General features: G+C 39.9%; 1 protein-coding gene across 12 annotated transcripts in view; it reads left to right on the top strand.

Moving 5' to 3' along the window:
- The window catches only part of LOC147349201 (uncharacterized), a 372,827-nt gene that overhangs the window by 67,663 nt on the left and 285,928 nt on the right, over positions 1–19,236 (top strand). The window lies entirely within an intron of this gene.

The following is a 19,236-nucleotide window of genomic DNA, read 5'->3' as shown; positions in this document are numbered from 1 at the left end:
TTTCATTAATTGACACCATTAAGGTAGTGGCTAAATTGCAAGCTATATAACGGGCAATATATTTCCATGATTTATAACCAACAAAGAGCTTAGAAAACATAAAAAGTGAAAGTGTTAGTTGCTCAGTCATGTCCCAGTTCTTTGCAACCCCGTGAACTGTAGCCAGCCAAGCTCTACTGTCCAAGGAATTCTCCAGGCTAGAATACTGCAGTGGGTAGCCATTCCCTTTTCCAGGGGATCTTCCCAACCCAGAGATCAAACCCAGGTCTCCCAGATTGCAGATTTTTTACCATCTGAGCCACCAGGGAAACCCTAGAAAGCATAGAGAACTTACATAAATCAAAAGGTAGAAAGAAACTAGTTCACAAAATGGGCAAAAGAATTCAATGGACAGATAGCATTAGCAAATAGATACATGAAGATATGTCCAATTCTTTAGTCATCAGAGAAATCCAAGCTGGAATTACAGTGAAATAACATTGCACATGCAACTGAATGGTAAAAAATATGGCACAAATGAATAAATACATGAAAAATTAAAATAGACAGTGGTGAATATAGGCAAGAATGTGAAGCAATAGCAAATCTCATACTCTGTAGGTGATACTATCAACTGGTATAAAATTCTACCAAACTGTAATAATGTAAACTAGTTCGACTTCTTTGGAAAATTATCAGTATCTTCCGAAACTAAAAGTTATATATTGCTTTACTTCCCTGGTGGCTCAGACAGTATCTGCCTGCAGTGTGGGAGACCTGGATTTGATCCCTGGGTTGCGAAGATCCTCTGGAGGAGGGCATGGCAACTCACTCCAGTATCCTTGCCTGGAGAATCCCTATGGACAGAGGAGCCAGGGGACTACAATCCATGGGGTCGCAAAGAGCTGGACATGACTGAGTCAGTAAGCACACAGCTTACTAATGTTACTGTACTCAAGTCTGGCTGCTTGCCACTCAAAAGTCAATACTCAAGAAGCATGTGTTGGTAGGAAGGAATGGTTGCTTTAGTTAGAATGTTAGCAATCTGGGGAGAAGGCATACTAGTGTTCCCCAAAACCAGCTCCCAAGATTCTGCTCAGCCATGACAGTTTTCAAAGAGAAAAAAAAGGGCAGTAATTTCCGTTAATCATTGAGGCAAAAGATTAAGATCAGCATCATTTTTTGTGCGTGCAGGCTGGCTGAATCATCAAGCTATTTATTCAGTTAGTGTTTTGCCTCTGTGGTCTGCCTGCAGGATTGCTAAGGGGCTGGTGGGGATTGACAACTAGTCATTGTTTAAACTTTATTCTTCAATCCTACTTTTTTTATCTAGGAAAGAATCAAAAGTTAGGCAAGTATTATGTGCCTTTAGCAGAGCATAAATCAGGAGTTAGGTTAAATGTTACCTCAGATCAGATCAGTCACTCAGTCGTGTCTGACTCTTTGCGACCCCATGAACCACAGCAGGCCAGGCCTCCTTGTCCATCACCAACTCCCGGAGTTCACTGAGACTCACGTCCATTGAGTCAGCGATGCCATCCAGGCATCTCATCCTCTGTCGTCCCCTTCTCCTCCTGCCCCCAATCCCTCCCAGCATCAGTCTTTTCCAATGAGTCAACTCTTCGCATGAGGTGGCCAAAGTACTGGAGTTTCAGCTTCAGCATCATTCCTTCCAAAGAAATCCCAGGGCTGATCTCCTTCAGAATGGACTGGTTGGATCTCTTTGCAGTCCAAGGGACTCTCAAGAGTCTTCTCCAACACCACAGTTCAAAAGCATCAATTCTTCAGCGCTCAGCCTTCTTCACAGTCCAACTCTCACATCCATACATGACCACAGGAAAAACCATAGCCTTGACTAGATGAAACTTTGTTGGCAAAGTAATGTCTCTGCTTTTGAATATGCTATCTAGGTTGGTCATAACTTTCCTTCCAAGGAGTAAGCGCCTTTAATTTCATGGCTGCAGTCACCATCTGTAGTGATTTTGGAGCCCAGAAAAATAAAGTCTGACACTGTTTCCACTGTTTCCCCATCTATTTCCCATGAAGTGGTGGGACCGGATGCCATGATCTTCATTTTCTGAATGTTGAGCTTTAAGCCAACTTTTTCACTCTCCACTTTCACTTTCTTCAAGAGGCTTTTGAGTTCCTCTTCACTTTCTGCCATAAGGGTGGTGTCATCTGCATATCTGAGGTGATTGATATTTCTCCCAGCAGTCTTGATTCCAGTTTGTGTTTCTTCCAGTCCAGCGTTCCTCATCATGTACTCTGCATAGAAGTTAAATAAACAGGGTGACAATATACAGCTTTGACGAACTCCTTTTCCTATTTGGAACCAGTCTGTTGTTCCATGTCCAGTTCTAACTGTTGCTTCCTGACCTGCATACAAATTTCTCAAGAGGCAGATCAGGTGGTCTGGTATTCCCATCTCTTTCAGAATTTTCCACAGTTTATTGTGATCCACACAGTCAAAGGCTTTGGCGTAGTCAATAAAGCAGAAATAGACGTTTTTCTGGAACTCTCTTGCTTTTTCCATGATCCAGCTGATGTTGGCAATTTGATCTCTGGTTCCTCTGCCTTTTCTAAAACCAGCTTGAACATCAGGAAGTTCAGGGTTCACATATTGCTGAAGACTGGCTTGGAGAATTTTGAGCATTACTTTACTAGCGTATGAGATGAGTGCAATTGTGCGGTAGTTTGAGCATTCTTTGGCATTGCCTTTCTTTGGGATTGGAATGAAAATTGACCTTTTCCAGTCCTGTGGCCACTGCTGAGTTTTCCAAATTTGCTGGCATATTGAGTGCAGCACTTTCACAGCATCATCTTTCAGGATTTGAAATAGCTTAACTGGAATTCCATAACCTCCACTAGCTTTGTTCGTAGTGATGCTTTCTAAGGCCCACTTGACTTCACATTCCAGGATGTCTGGCTCTAGGTCAGTGATCATACCATCGTGATTATCTGGGTCGTGAAGATCTTTTTTGTACAGTTCTTCTGTGTATTCTTGCCATCTCTTAATATCTTCTGCTTCTTTTGGGTCCATACCATTTCTGTCCTTTATTGAGCTCATCTTTGCATGAAATGTTCCTTTGGTATCTCTGATTTTCTTGAAGAGATCCCTAGTCTTTCCCATTCTGTTGTTTTCCTCTATTTCTTTGCATTGATCACTAAAGAAGGCTTTCTTATCTCTTCTTGCTATTCTTTGGAACTCTGCATTCAGATGCTTATATCTTTCCTTTTCTCCTTTGCTTTTCGCTTCTCTTCTTTTCACAGCTATTTGTAAGGCCTCCCCAGACAGCCATTTTGCCTTTTTGCATTTCTTTTCTATGGGAATGGTCTTGATCCCTGTCTCCTGTGCAATGTCATGAACCTCATTCCATAGTTCATCAGGCACTCTATCTACCTAGTGATCTCATTTTTATAATTAAGGTTTAAGGGAAACAGAAATGGACAAACTGGAAAGGGGCAAAAGAGTTGCTTTCACTAAAGCATATCACTCCCAGATACACATACACCACAAAAGTGCACATATCTGTGCCATACAACACATATGCCAGAATGTTTGTGGCAGCTTTATTTGTAATAGCTTCCCATTGGAGACCAAGCAGAATTCCATAAACTATAAAATAAGTCGTGATACAGGTATCTGTCAGAGAAATTGTGAGTTCTGTCTCTTACCATCACGGTAAGCAAATATGACAATAAAGTAAGTCACATGAGTCTTTTGGTTTCCCAGTTTGTATGAAAGTAATGTTTATACTATATTGTAGACTGTGAAGCATGCAAGAGTATTGTCTAATCAATGTACATACCTTAATTTAAAATATTTTATTGCTAAAAAAAGGCTAACTGTCATCCGAGTCTACAGAGTCATAATTGTTTTCTGTGTGGGTAAAGGGCTTGGCCTCAATGTTGATGACCACCGACTAGCTTGAGTGGTGGTTGCTGAAGATTGGGGTGGCTGTTGCAATTTTTAAAAATAAGATAACAATGAAGTTTGCTGCATTGATTGACTTTTTCTTTCTCTTGAACACTTAGAGGACTTTGTATAGTTATTAGTCAGCTAATTCCAATATTGTTATGTCACAGGGAATTGGAAGGACCAAGGAGAGGGTGAGAAACTAGGGAATGGCTGGGCAGTGGTGCAGTCAGAACACATACAACATTTACCAGTTAAGGTTGTCCTCGCTTGGGTGAGATTCCTGGTGCCCCCAATCACAACAGATCACATCAAAGATCACTGACTGCAGATCACCATGATGAATGTAATAGTTGTGAGAAAGTTTGAACACTGCAAGATTATCAGAATGTGATGCAGAGACACAGAATAGGCAAATGCTATGGAAAAATGGAGGCAGCAGACTTAGGGCAGGTTTGCCACAAACTTTCAATCTGTAAAGGGAAAAAAAAAACAATATTTATGAAATGCTACAAATCAAAATCAAAGGACAATAAAATGAGTAACTCTGTATATTCATAGAATGAATACTATGCAACTATGAAAACTTAAAAAAAAAACTATGAATCTCACAAGGAAAATAATGAGCAAAAGAAAATGCATCTCAGTACAATACAACCATTCACTTATTTGTACATTTTTCCTATTAAACTGTACTTTAATAAAAAGATAAATAATTTAGCCCATGATATGATTATTATAGTGAAACTCAACAAATGTAGTCCAGATGCAAAGAATTTCATCAACAAATTGGACTGAACAAGTTTTAAGTTTGTGGTACAATTAGTAAAACAACTTTCTCATTGCCTGAGGAGGTCCCACAATTCAGTTCAGTTCGGTCACTTAGTCGTGTCCAACTCTTTGCGATCCATGGATTGCAACACACCAGGCCTCCTTGTCCATCACAAACTCCCAGAGTTTACTGAAACTCATGTCCATTGAGTCAGTGATGCCATCCAACCATCTCATCCTCTGTTGTCCACTTCTCCTCCTGCCCCCAAATCCCTCCCAGCATCCGGGTCTTTTCCAATGAGTCAGCTCTTCGCATCAGGTGGCCAAAGTATTGGAGTCCTTCCAATGAATATTCAGGACTAATTTCCTTGAGGGTGGATCTCCTTGCAATCCAAGGGACTCTCAAGAGTCTTCTCCAATACCGCAGTTCAAAAGTATCAATTCTTTGGTGCTCAGCTTTCTTTATAGTCCAGCTCTCACGTCAATATATGACTACTGGAAAAAACATAGCTTTGACTAGACAGACCTTTGTTGGCAAAGTAATGTTTCTGTTTTTTAATATGCTGTCTGCTGCTGCTGCTAAGTCGCTTTAGTCATGTCTGACTCTGTGCGACCCCATAGACGGCAGCCCAACAGGCCCCGCTGTCCCTGGGATTCTCTAGGCAAGAACACTGGAGTGGGTTGCCATTTCCTCCTCCAATGCATGAAAGTGAAAAATGAAAGTGAAGTCGCTCAGTCGTGTCCGACTCTTAGCGACCCCATGGACTGCAGCCTACCAGGCTCCTCCGTCCATGGGATTTTTCCAGGCAAGAGTACTGGAGTGGGGTGCCATTGCCTTCTCCCAATATGCTGTCTAGGTTGGTCATAACTTTTCTTCCAAGGAGCAAGGGTCTTTTAATTTCATGCTGCAGTCACCATCTGCAGTGATTTTCAGTTCAGTTCAGTTCAGTTCAGTCACTCAGTTGTGTCCTACTCTTTGTGACCCCATGAATCGTAGCACACCAGGCCTCCCTGTCCATCACCCACTCCCTGAGTTTACCCAAACTCATGTCCATCTAGTTGGTGATGGCATCTAGCCATCTCATCCTCTGTCATCCCCAATGCAGTGAGTTTAGACCTCCCCAAAATAAAGTATGTCACTGTTTCCACTATTTGCCATGAAAGTGATGGGACCAGATGCCATGATCTTAGTTTCCTGAATGTTGAGTGCTAAGCCAACTTGTTTACTCTCCTCTTTCACTTTCTTCAAGAGGCTCTTTAGTTCTTCTTTGCTTTCTGCCATAAATGTGGTGTCATCTGCATATCTGAGGTTATTGATGTTTCTCCTGGTAATCTTGATTCCAGTTTGTGCTTCATCCAATCCAGCATTTCTCATGATGTACTCTGCATATAAGTTAAATATGTGGAGGTCCCACATATAATTTAAAACAATATAAAATAATGTGAAGTGAGGTGAAAGTCGTTCAGTCGTGTCTGACTCTTTGTGACCCCATGGACTATATAGTCCATGGAATTCTCCAGGCCAGAATACTGGAGTGGGTCACCTTTCCCTTCTCCAGGAAATCTTCCCAACCCAGGGATCAAATCCAGGTCTCCCACATTACAGGTGGATTCTTGATCAGCTGAGCCACAAGGGAAGCCTAAAATAATGTTAAATAAAAAGATTATAGGGAGAAGGCAATGGCACCCCACTCCAGTACTCTTGCCTGGAAAATCCCATGGATGGAGGAGCCTGGTGGGCTGCAGTCCATGGGGTCGCTAAGAGTCAGACACGACTGAGTGACTTCACTTTCACTTTCCAATTTCGTGCATTGGAGAAGGAAATGGCAACCCACTCCAGTGTTCTTGCCTGGAGAATCCCATGGACGGAGAAGCCTGGTAGGCTGCAGTCCATGGGGTCGCACAGAGTCAGATACGACTGAAGCGACTTGGCAGCAGGCAGCAGCAGCAAAGTTCTCAGAACACATGTGTATCCTGCTTTAGTAAAATATCGTCCATTCACAAAATGTTTATTGAATTCTTAAATGTGCATGAGGCACTTTGATAGGGAAAAAATAAGGAAAAGACCTAGCATTTCTTTCAAGGAAGTAGCCATCAAAATGTATATTACAGGAGTATTCACTCTTAAATTTAATATATTTTTACACTTTGATATATATTTTCAAAACAAGGAATAAATAATCACTGTGACAAGGTTCCAGTCTGTGTTCTTTATATGATTTAAAAAAAGGGAAAACCCTTTAATCTAAAGGTGAAGTTCATGCCTGTAGTTTAAAAAAAAGGTATCAGTGTGAAAGCAACTGAAAAGGATTTTAAAGGATTAGGGAATGGCTATACTTATTACAGGAGATAATTAAGGTTAAGAGTGAGAAAGAGCACTCCAGGAAAAGATGATTTCTTGAACTGAGAATGAACTGTTGAAAACTGTGGGATAATTCCAAATAACAGCTGGTCATATTGTTTGCCAGCTTTGTAAAATAAAAATCTGAAAGAAATGTAAGACAAGATCTGGAAGTTATTGAGCTTATTTTACAGCAGAGTTTTCCTTTTTAACTCAGAAGAAGATTACCTATTAATTTGTTAGGCAACAGAGGAAGTATCAAACTACTGACATTTTATGAATTAGTAAGACTTACATTAAACTGATCCTTTAGGAAGGCATAATAATAATCTAGATGAAAGTAAATAAGGATGAAAGTAAGTAAGGAAATGACTATGAATAGTAAACATTATTTAACTTTTACAGAAAAAAAAAAATCCAAGGATCATTGTAGAATATATTGGTCCTAGTTTTTTTTTTTTTTAATTGTGATTATTTTGATTTTTATTATTGAATGACATTATATTAGTTTCAGTTTCATGTGGATAGCGTAATGATTCAATCTTTTTCAAAATGATTCCCACATATTGCATAATCATCACCATGATAAGTCTAGTTAACTTCTGTCACCATACATAAGTAGAGATTTTTTTTTATCATGAAGACTTTTAATATCTACTCTCTTGGCAACTTTCAAATATGCAAAAAATACCTTATTAAAGAGTCAGACATGACTGAGTGATTAAACCACAAAATTTTTAACTGTAGTCACCATGCTTTACATTACATCCCTGACTTAATTTTTATAACTGGATGTTTGCGCCTTTTGACCCCCTGCACTCTTTTCATCTACCCAGCAGCCCAACCTCCACCTCTGCCAGTCACCAATGTGTTCTCTCTATTTATGAGCTTGGCCTTATTATTTTTTTTTTAATTTTGGTTTTTCTCTTTGTTTTTAGATTCCACATGTGAGATCATATAATATATGTCTTTCTTTGTCTGACTTGTTTCACTTAGCATAGTGCCCTTAAGGTACACATTTCATCTATGTTGTTGCCAATGACAAGATTTCATTCTTTTTTATGGATGAATGAGGCATGCATTCTCAGTTGTGTCTGACTCTTTGTGACCCTATGCACTGTAGCACCCCCAGCCTCTCTGTCCATGGGATTTTCCAGGCAAGAATACTGGTGTGGGTTACCATTTCTTTCTCCAGGGGATCTTCCCAACTCAGGGATGAAAGCTGCATATCTGCTATTTCCTGCATTGGCAAACAAGTTCTTTACTGCTGAACCACCTGGGAGCCATTATGGATGAATAATACCCCATTATATATATCATGGCTTCCTCGATAGCTCAGCTGTTAAAGAATCCCTCTGCAATGCAAGAGACCTAAGTTGGATCCATGGGTTGGGATGATGCGCTGGAGAAGGGAATGGAAAGCCACTATATATTCTTGCCTGGAAAATCCCATGGACAGGGGGGCCTGGTAACATGCAGTCCATGGGGTCTCAAAAATTTGGACATAACTGAGCAACTAACACTTTCATATATACCACATTTTTCTTTATCCATTCATCCATGAATGGACAGTTAAGTTGTTTCCATATCTTGGCTATTATAAATAATGCTGCAATGAACATAGGGTTGTATATATCTTTTTGAGTTATTCTTGTTTTCTTTGGATAAATATCCAGAGTTCCTTGTGTTTGGTTGAAAATCAGAGAAGAAAAATCTGGGGTTTAAAAAGACTTCAAAGTTTGAGGTATAAGTGACTGGGTATCAAGTAGTGAAAGAGTAGCCCTAGCCAAAGTTAGTAGATTTTTTTCTTTGTGTTCATAGAAACTTGCCAGTGAATGGAGAGAAATTAGAGGAAGGTGAAACTGAAGGCAGAGAAGGGTCAAGGGAAGAGATTTTCATCTTAGGGTTAAATCCATGCTTTATTTTTCTCTCATCACTATTTTTAAAACATTCTTTATATTCAAATGTGTTTTATTCTATTTTACTGAGAAAAAATATTTGAAATTGCTTTCAAATAGTTTTCCAAAAATGACTATTTATTTTACTCACATCATTACATTGTGTGTGTCTGTGTTTGTATACCTGTTGATTACCCTCTTTGTCTCTTAAAAATAATTTTATGCATGTCTAGATCTTATCTGTAATGTTTGATGATTCTTTCTCTTATTTCAAGTTCTGTTTGAATCTCTCTGTATATAGTCTTCCACTGATGATTAGGTCACTTCAACTACCATTTTCCTATTACACTGTCATTTTTCCCCATTTAATTTCAATATGAATGCAAATCTGTATTGTATTAGCACCTTTATGTGAGTAACTTACTTTCCAAACTTAAAAAGCCTGTAAGCAAACTCTTCTCTTTAATATCTGATATTCCTCTAGCTTATTTCTCTTCTCTAAATGGCACCACTATTTGTCATGCTTTTATTTATTCAAACTTTCTGAATTTTGAAACCATGACACCTTGCAGGATTAGTGGGAGAGACAGATATGTAAATTCTGGGGTAGGATGCAAGCAGATTAGAGTTGGAGACCATGACCTTGTGATTACAGGACTTCAGAGAAATGTTATGGTATGTAGCTAAAATTCATCAGCTGGAAGAATGGATGGGATAAGTGTTTAGCCAAAATCTTTAGTGCTTTACTAGAAAAGGATTGCTGTCCTTGTTAACTCTTCCAGACCTCTGAGTTGTAAGCAGCTGAGTACCAAGGGATTCTGCAGTCATCTGAGGTCCAAGTGCTGGAAAGCCTCAGGGCAGAAAGAGAGACTCTCAGTAGGTGGTCAGGGCAGACACACTTGAGTTACACTTACCAGAATCTGGCCTGTGCTGGTCAGAAATTACTGGAGCTATTTGCTGACATCATTGCCAAATAAGAGATGAGTGTAGAGAATGTGAAGCAATAAGAAATATCTGGCACATTGCAATTTTTCTACATTTTAAGAGACTAGATTACTTTCCAGTTACCAAACCTGACCTCTGTGTTCCCCTCTTGCTTATTGTGATCAAGCTAATCCCCAAGAAAAAGAAATGGAAAGTGGCAAAATGATTGTCTGAGGAGGCCTTACAAATAGCTGAGAAAAGAAGAGAAGCTAAAGGCAAAGAAAAAAAGGAAATATATACCGATCTGAATGCAGAGTTCCAGAGAATAGCAAGGAGAGATAAGAAAGCCTTCCTAGTGATCAATGCAAAGAAATAGAGGAAAACAATAGAATGGGAAAGACTAGAGATCTCTTCAAGAAACTTAGTGATACCAAACGAACATTTCATGCAAAGATGAGCATAATAAAGGACAGAAATGGTATGGACCTAACAGAAGCAGAATATAATTAAGAAGAGGTGGCAAGAATACACAGAACTATAAAAAAAAGATCTTACTGACCCAGATAACCACAATGATGTGGTCACTCACCTAGAGCCAGACATCCTGGAATGCTAAGTCAAGTGCGCCTTAGGAAACATTACTACAATCAAAGGTAGTGAAGGTGATGGAATTCCAGTTGAACTATTTCACTAAAAGATGATTTTGTGGAAGTGCTGCACTCAATATGACAGCAAATTTGGAAAACTCAGCAGTGGCCACAGGACTGGAAAAGGTCAATTTTCATTCCAATCCCAAGGAAAGGCAATTGCAAAGAATGTTCAAACTGCTATACAATTGCATTCATCTCACATGCTAGCAAAATAATGCTTTAACTTCTCCAAATAAGGTTTCAACTATGCATGAACCGTGAACTTCCAGACATTCAAGCTGGATTTTAAGAAGGCGGAGGAACCAGAGATCAAATTGCCAACATCTGTTGGATCATTGAAAAAGCAAGAGAGTTCCAGAAAAACATCTACTTCTACTTTATTGGCTACACCAAAGACTTTGCCTATGTAGATCACAACAGCTGTTGAAAATTCTTCAAGAGATGGCAATACCAGACCACCTTACCTGCCCCCTGAGAAATCTGTATTCAGGGAAAGAAGTAACAGTTAGAACCAGACATGGAACAACGGACTGGTTCCAAATTGGGAAAAGGAGTACATCAAGGCTGTATATTGCCACTGTGCTTATTTAACTTATATGCAGAGTACATCATGAGAAATGCTGGGCTGGGTGAAGCACAAACTGGAATCAAGGTTGCCGGGAGAAATATCAATAACCTCAGATATGCAGATGACACCATCCTTATGGCAGAAAATCAAGAAGAACTAAAGAGCCTCTTGATAAAAGGGCAAGAGGAGAGTGAAAAAGCTGGCCTAAAACTCAACATTCTCAAAACCAAGACCATGGCATCTGGTCCCATCACTTCATGGCAAACAGATGGAGAAGGAATGGAAACAATGACAGACTTTATTTTCTTGGTCTCTAAAATCGCTGCAGTTGGTGACTGCAGCCATGAAATTAAAAGAAGCTTCCTTCTTGGAAAAAAAGCTTTGACCAACCTAGACAGCATGTTAAAAAGCAGTCATTACTTTGCTGACAAAGGTTCGTTTAATCAAAGCTATGATTTTTTGGGGAGTCATGTATGGATGTGAGAGTTGGACCATAAAGTTAGCTGAGTCCCGAAGAATTGATGCTTTTGAACTGTGGTGTTGGAGAAGACTCATGAGAGTCCTTTGGACTGCAAGGAGATCCAATCAGTCCATCCTAAAGGAAATCAGTCCTGAATATTCATTGGAAGGACTGATGCTGAAGTTCAAGCTCCAATAGTCTGGCTACCTGATACGAAGGACCGACTCATTTGAAAAGACCCTGATGCTGGGAAAGATTTAAGGCAGAGGGAGAAGGGGATAACACAGGACAAGATGGTTGGATGGCATCACCGACTCAATGGACATGAGTTTGAGTAAGCTCCGGGAGTTTGTGATAAACAGGGCAGCCTTGTGTGTTGCAGTCCGTGAGGTCACAAAGAGTTGGACACAATTGAGCGACTGAACTGAACTGAATCTGTCCTTTTAGATGCCACTGTTCTTTAATTCCCAGCTCAAATTATCCCTCCTTGATTTTGCCACATTGCTGCTAAGTCGATTCAGTCATGTCTGACTCTGTGCGACCCCATGGACTGCAGCCTACCAGGCTTCTCCATCCATGGGATTCTCCAGGCAAGAACACTGGAGTGGGTTGCCATTTCCTTTTCCAATGCATGAAAGTGGAAAATGAAAGTGAAGTCGCTCAGTCGTGTCCAACTCTTAGCGACCCCATGGACCGCAGCCTACCAGGCTCCTCCATCCGTGGGATTTTCGGGCAACAGTACTGGAGTGGGGTGCCATTGCCTTCTCCCTTTGCCACATTAGTAAGAAGCTATTTCTTCCTCCTAATTCGTATATCCCAGTACAGGAAACTGTGGTTTTCCTAATGAAGTGAATCTTTGTTAAAGACAAGAGTAGTTTTCTCTTTTTTGTAGTGTTCGATTCTCTTCCTACTAATGAGTCTGGATATGTTTGTCATGATGATCGTATATCTGTGACTGTGTGTGTGTGTGTGTGTGCTTAGTTGCTCAATTGTGTCTGACTTTGCGACCCCATGGGCTGTAGTCTGCCAGGCTCCTTTGTCCATGGAATTTTCCAGGAATGAATATAAGAGTGGGTTGCCATTCCTTCTCCACCTGATCTTCCTGACTCAGGGATCGAAACTGATTCTCTTGCGTCTTCTGCATTGGCAGGTGGATTCTTTATCACTGAATCATCTAGGAAGCCCATGACCATATATATCAGTTTTCCATTCCATTTGAGCCTTAACTTTCTCGTCTCTATAATCTGGGTTAATAATACCTATTTTACTGGGTTTTTTCCAGTTTTAAATGATAAACTATAAGTCATAGGCTTGCACAGAATGAATGAGCTTGGAAAGTTTGCTTCTCAACTGCAAGACCACACTAGAAATTAGGCAGTTGATTGTTGTTGTTTCCCTTTATGTGCTGCCGAGGTAATTCATTGAAAATTTAGTTGTTCATGCCTGCTTCCAAGGGGGCTCAGTTGATAAAGAGTTTACCTGCTCAATGCAGGAGACACAAGAGACGCAGTTTCCATCCCTGCATCACGAAGATCCCCTGGAGAAGCACATGGCTACCTGTGCCAGTATTCTTTCTTATAAAATCCCATGGACAGAAGAGCCTGCTGGGCTGCAGTGCATGGGGTCACAAAGAGTTGGATATGACTGAGCATACACGCACACATGGGTAATGTTTTTTTCTCTGGTGAGGATTACATTTCTTTTTTGAGTTTAACTGATCCCCTGATTGCCATAGAGATCATATTGTAAGCGCTGTGGGGAGGGACAGTACAGCCTTGGGATAAAGCTGATGCTGAGGTAGACAGAGCAGAGAGCAAAATGATCCCACTGTCTGTCCTTTTAGAACCTGCTCTACTTCTGACTTCTAATTCTATGAACACATTTCCTAAATTTTCAGGCCTGAGTTGGTTTTTCTGGGTTCGCACTGTTTTAAAGTATCTAAAACGATACATACGTCATTCTACCTCTACTGATGTTTATGCTTTCCATTTATCTCAGACTCTGTCCATGGCATGCTGTCCATGCCATAAGGTCTGGTGTTGGCAAAATATTAGACCACAGGAAACATGACAGCCTCAGAGAAACATGACTCAGCACGCAGTGTGGGACCACTCAGGGCCCCTCCAGCGTGCACAGGGTTTGTTCAGCTTTCCAGGCTCCCCACAGCCTCTGAAGCTTGGCATCCCTGGAGGCCCTGCCCATATGCTTACCTTTATTACAACCTGTGGTTGCCAGGCATCTGCTAAATTACCATTTTGAGTGCTTAATGGTGGCTTCATTTGCATACAAAAAGGAGACTCTTTTCCCCTCATGGGGTTGCAAAGAGTCGGACAGGACTGAGCTGAACTGAAGTTAAAATGGCAGCGTGCCACAGTGTAGAGCTTGCCTATAGGTGCAGTCAAAGACTTGAGCTAAGAGGCTTAGAGGCTTCAGTGTGCTGTGGGAACTCGGGTTGTGTTCATGTGTGCTTATTGTACTTTCTCAGAACAATAAAGTAAACAGATTCTCTCCTCTGAGAGAAAAGGAGTTCAATAATGTAGAATTTTCTTTGCTTCTGTGTAAAGCCTTTATGTTTTTTCAACTCCCCAAAACATATCACAGAGAATGTAGGAGAGTATTGGCAACATGTAAAAGGATATAAAGGCAACAGAGCAGCAGATGTTCTCTGATCCTGTGCAAGCTGATTCATCATGGTGGCTTCCTTCCTGCAAAGCTTCTAGCTCATTCTGTAGCAACACCTGATTAGATAGCAGCGCACTGCAACATTCCCAGCTGTCCTTTCCTCCCTCAGTTAACTTCTCCTGTCAGTACAGTTGAGTTATCAAATGCTGTAAGTGCTTTGTCAATACCACTTCAAATATAAAACACTAGCCATACAAAGGCTAAGGCAAATTGTTTTCCAACTAACTGCTGGCAGCCTGCTTTTACAGATTAAGGCCAGGTCTCTTCACAACGCACTGAAGCAGCAAATTTAAAAGGAGGCAAATAGAACATAGACTATTTGGCATCAGAGATAAAACAGTTCATTACCTGGTTAATGTTTGCATTTTCTTGGTTTAGAGCAAGCATAAAATTACAGATAACAAAGTGACACTTAATAGATACTGGACATTTCAAGAGAAACATTGTTTTTAAATTCCATTCCTGGAAAAAATAAAGGTAGGATAAGGTGGGAAGATTGTATCAGGTACAAATCTCAAAGGCAGAAAATATAGGGGAAAGAACTATGGTCTGGCCCCAATTCTATGAATTGTTAATTATGGAAATTGGGCTAAGCCACTCGCCTTCTAGCAAGGACTTACTTTTCAAATTTATTATACAGAAATTAAAACAGCTCTGTTCTCTACTATGCAGAGTTGTGGCAAAAATGAAATAAAACCTCATATATAAACATGTGTTAAAGAGTGTTAGAAACTCTAAACCACAGTGACAAAATTTAAGCCGTTCTTTTGTGTGAAGAGCCACTGAATTACATTGAATCTACAATGTCAGTGCGTAATAGCCTGAGAACAAAGAAATCACGGACACACAGTGGAGGCTGAGATGGTCTTGATTCACAGAGGTGTTTGTACGTAACCCAACTCAGCCTCTCAGAGCTAAGAGGCACTTTAGAAACTATCTAGTCCATCTATAGCTAGAGTCCTGTACTGCTCTGTCAAGGAGATTTTTCTGCTTGTATTTGGACACATTTTGTGATAGAGAGTTCCGTACTTATTTGATCCAAATGTGCTGGGTGACTTTTCTTATCTTAATGTAGTGACCCACACCTTCACATTAACTCTTAACATATAATATTATTACGGTTTTCTTGAGAAAGCTAATTGTTTTAATCTTGGTTCTGCTAGCCATCCTCTTTCTAAATGGTTCAGTAGTAACAGGATGATCTAAAGTATGTTTTCTGTTCTTTACTTTCCCTAACTTTTGTAGGTGGAGGGGGAAGCCCCTATCAGCTAGGCAAAGTGGACAGATGTTTTTGGAAAGTTGAATTGGGTAGCTTATTAGTGATAATACTAAAAATTGTGTAATATACAATTCAGTCACTGAATATTTATTGCATAGTATCTTGACATTCTCAACTGGATTCTGACGTTATTTATTTAAAATTGTCTATAATATTTTAAATATTTCTTCCCTATTTTAAATTATTAAAATAGTTTGCATATTCCCCTTTTGTTAGAAAACAGAATACATAAGAAAACAAAAATATATATTCAAAGATTGGACTGTTTAAACATAATAAAAATATGAGACATTCACACAATAGATATTAAATTAATACTTGATTAAATTATATATGATCAATAAAAAATAAAAATATCAAATACAAACACTGAGATATATATATTCAGATGTTATTATTTTATTCATACTTAGTCATTGAAGGATAGGAGTGACCATATTTATAAAATATCATATATATTTCTATTTTAAAAAAATCATATGAACAGATGCTTATTGCCTACTTAATCTCTAGAGCAAGGAGTCTTTATGAGTTTGTGATGCCCAAATATCCAGCCCACTTTTATTATTTATTTATTTTTTTGTCTGCCAGACTAGATCAGAGTGAGAAAGAGAATGATTTTGGGGGTGGGAGTATAGATGGCTCCTTGGAGAAGGGAATGACAATCCACTCCAGTATTCTTGCCTGGAGAATCCCATGGACAGAGGAGCCTGGCGGGCCACAGTCCATAGGGTTGCAAAGAGTCAAACACAACTGAGTGACTAACACTACTACTACTACTATAGATGGATCAGCAGGTAAAGAATCTGCCTGCAATACAGGAGATGTGGGTTTAATCCCTGCCTGGCTCAGGAAGATCCCCTGGAGGAGGAAATAGCAACCCATTCTAATATTCTTGCCTGGAAAATTCCATGGACAGAGGGGCCTAGCAGGCTACAGTCCATGGGACACAAATAATCTGACATGACTGAGCACATGGCACATAGATAAATGCAGTAGAATCAAGAAGACTGTTTAATTTGAGAAAACAATATTGAAAACACCATGTAGCAGTTGTCATTTTTCTGGTTATCAAACATCTGAAAACCTTCAATATATTTAGGCAATTACTATTATTTGTTCATATACAAATCAATTCATTTAACAAATATATGGATTTGTTGGAGTGGGTATGCAGTGGGAATAAGGTAGGCAAGGTTACTGCCTTCATTAAACTTAAATTCTAGAGGTTTACTATAGGAAAAGAGAGGTCACCACCCGTTATAACTAAAGGAAAGATGCTTTGATTTTCAGGTCCCTTCAGTCTTCCCCTTTCCACACATCCATACACATGGACTGTTTGCAACATGAACAAGAGCTTTAACTTGACCTTGGCTAGTCAGAAATAATCTTCCGTGATTTAGAATTCAGAGCTACTGATGCAAAGAATTGGCAAATCCATCCTGGTCATATCATTAAACAGCTCCTATTCCACTCATTACAAGGACTATCACCAAATATATGTGTAATTTACCCATGTTTAATGATTTGTATAACTATTTACCATGTTCTAATATTTTATTCAGCTATAATGTTTCCTGTTTTATTCTTTAATATTTTAGTACTGTTTTACTTTTATAAATGTCTGTACCAATTTTCTACATGGGGAAAAAAATGCTCACCTCTACATCTGCAAAATTACTTTATCAGCGTTCATCTATTAATTCACATAATACTTAGTAGGACATGTATGATTATCAGATGGGCCCAATCTGATGGGATAATTTATCTTGTTCCCTGAATTCCTGCTGTTGCTGCTGCTGCTAAGTCGCTTCAGTAGTGTCCGAATCTGTGCGACCCCATAGACGGCATCCCACCAGGCTCCCCTGTCCCTGGGATTCTCCAGGCAAGAACGCTGGAGTGGGTTGCTATTGCCTTCTCCAGTGCAGGAAAGTGAAAAGTGAAAGTGAAGTCACTGAGTCTTGTCCGACTCTTAGCGACCCCATGGACTGCAGCCCACCAGGCTCCTCCATCCATGGGATTTTCCAAGCAAGACTACTGGAGTGGGGTGCCATTGCCTTCTCCACCCTGAATTCCTAGGATTACACTAAATGTTAAGGTCCCATTTGATTCCCAATTTGTATAAAAAGGCATGTCTTTTTTCATAATGCTTGAAATTCATGACTGGTAACTGATTCTAAAACCTGAGTCTCTTTACACATTCACAGGCCTTGAAAGAGTGACCAGGTATTCTTGAGACAGGTCCTAGCTATATAGTATTACAGATATGTACTATGAATCATTTTCTCCAAAGACTTCTATGACCATTCTCTCAGTTTCTGAATATCTGGCTGTTAGATATGATCTGATACAATATAAATAAAATTATACTGAAAAGGTCAGTTTTCATTCCAATCCCAAAGAAAGGCAATGCCAAAGAATGCTCAGACTACCACACAATTGCACTCATCTCACATGCTAGCAAAGTAACGCTCAAAATTCTCCAAGCCAGGTTTCAACAATATGTGAACTGTGAACTTCCAGATGTTCAATCTGGTTTTAGATAAGGCAGAGAAACCAGAGATCAAATTGCCAACATCCGCTGGATCATTGAAAAAGCAAGAGAATTCCAGAAAAACATCTATTTCTGCTTTATTGATTATGCCAAAACCTTTGTGTGGATCACCACAAACTGTGGAAAATTCTGAAAGAGATAGGAATACCAGGCCACGTGACCTGCCTCTTGAGAAACCTATATGCGGGTCAGGAAGCAACAGTTAGAACTGGCATGGAACAACAGACTGGTTCCAAATAGGAAAAAGAGTACATCAAGGCTGTATATTGTCACCCTGCTTATTTAACTTCTATGCAGAGTACATCATGAGAAACGCTGGGCTGGAAGAAGCACAAGCTGGAATCAAGATTTCCAGGAGAAGTATCAATAACCTCAGATATGCAGATGACACCACCCTTATGGCAGAAAGCGAAGAAGAACTAAAAAGCCTCTTGATGATAGTGAAAGAGGAGAATGGAAAAGTTGGTTTAAACTCAACATTCAGAAAACTAAGATCATGGCATCTGGTGCCATCACTTCATGGCAAATAGATGGAGTAACAGTGGAAACAGTGGCAGACCTTATTTTGGGGGGCTCCAAAATCACTGCAGATGGTGTCTGCAGCCATGAAATTATAAGATGCTTGCTCCTTGGAAGAAAAGCTATGACTAACATAGACAGCATGTTAAAAAGCAGAGTCATTACTTTGCCAATAAAGGTCTGTCTAGTCAAAACTATGGTTTTTCCAGTAGTCATGTATGAATGTGAGAGTTGGACTATAAAGAAAGCTGAGCACTGAAGAACTGATGCTTTTGAACTGTGGTTTGGAGAAGACTCTTGAGAGTCCCTTGGACTGCAAGGAGATCCAAGCAGTCCATACTAAAGGAAATCAGTCCTGAATATTCATTGGAAGGACTGATGCTGTAGCTGAATCTACAATACTTTGGCCACCTTATACAAAGAACTGACTGATTTGAAAAGACCCTGATGCTGGGAAAGATTGAAGGTGGGAGAATGGGATGAAAGAGGATGATATTGTTGGATGGCATCACCGACTCAATGGACATGAGTTTGAGTAAACTCCAGGAGTTGGTGATAGACAGGGAGGCCTGGCATGCTATAGTCCATGGGGTCACAAATAGTCGGACACCACTGAGTGACTGAACTGAATTGACTGATATATACAAGTGTCTCCTCAGAAAGCAATATCAGTATCATCCCATTGATTGCCTAGG

This window comes from Bos grunniens, chromosome 21 (genome assembly GCF_055505025.1).
Source record: "Bos grunniens cultivar Pamir isolate PY7600 chromosome 21, Bosgru_T2T1.0, whole genome shotgun sequence".
Lineage (NCBI taxonomy): Eukaryota > Metazoa > Chordata > Mammalia > Artiodactyla > Bovidae > Bos > Bos grunniens.
The sequence above is the reverse complement of the archived record's forward strand: the minus strand, read 5'-3'. Positions and strand labels throughout refer to the sequence as shown.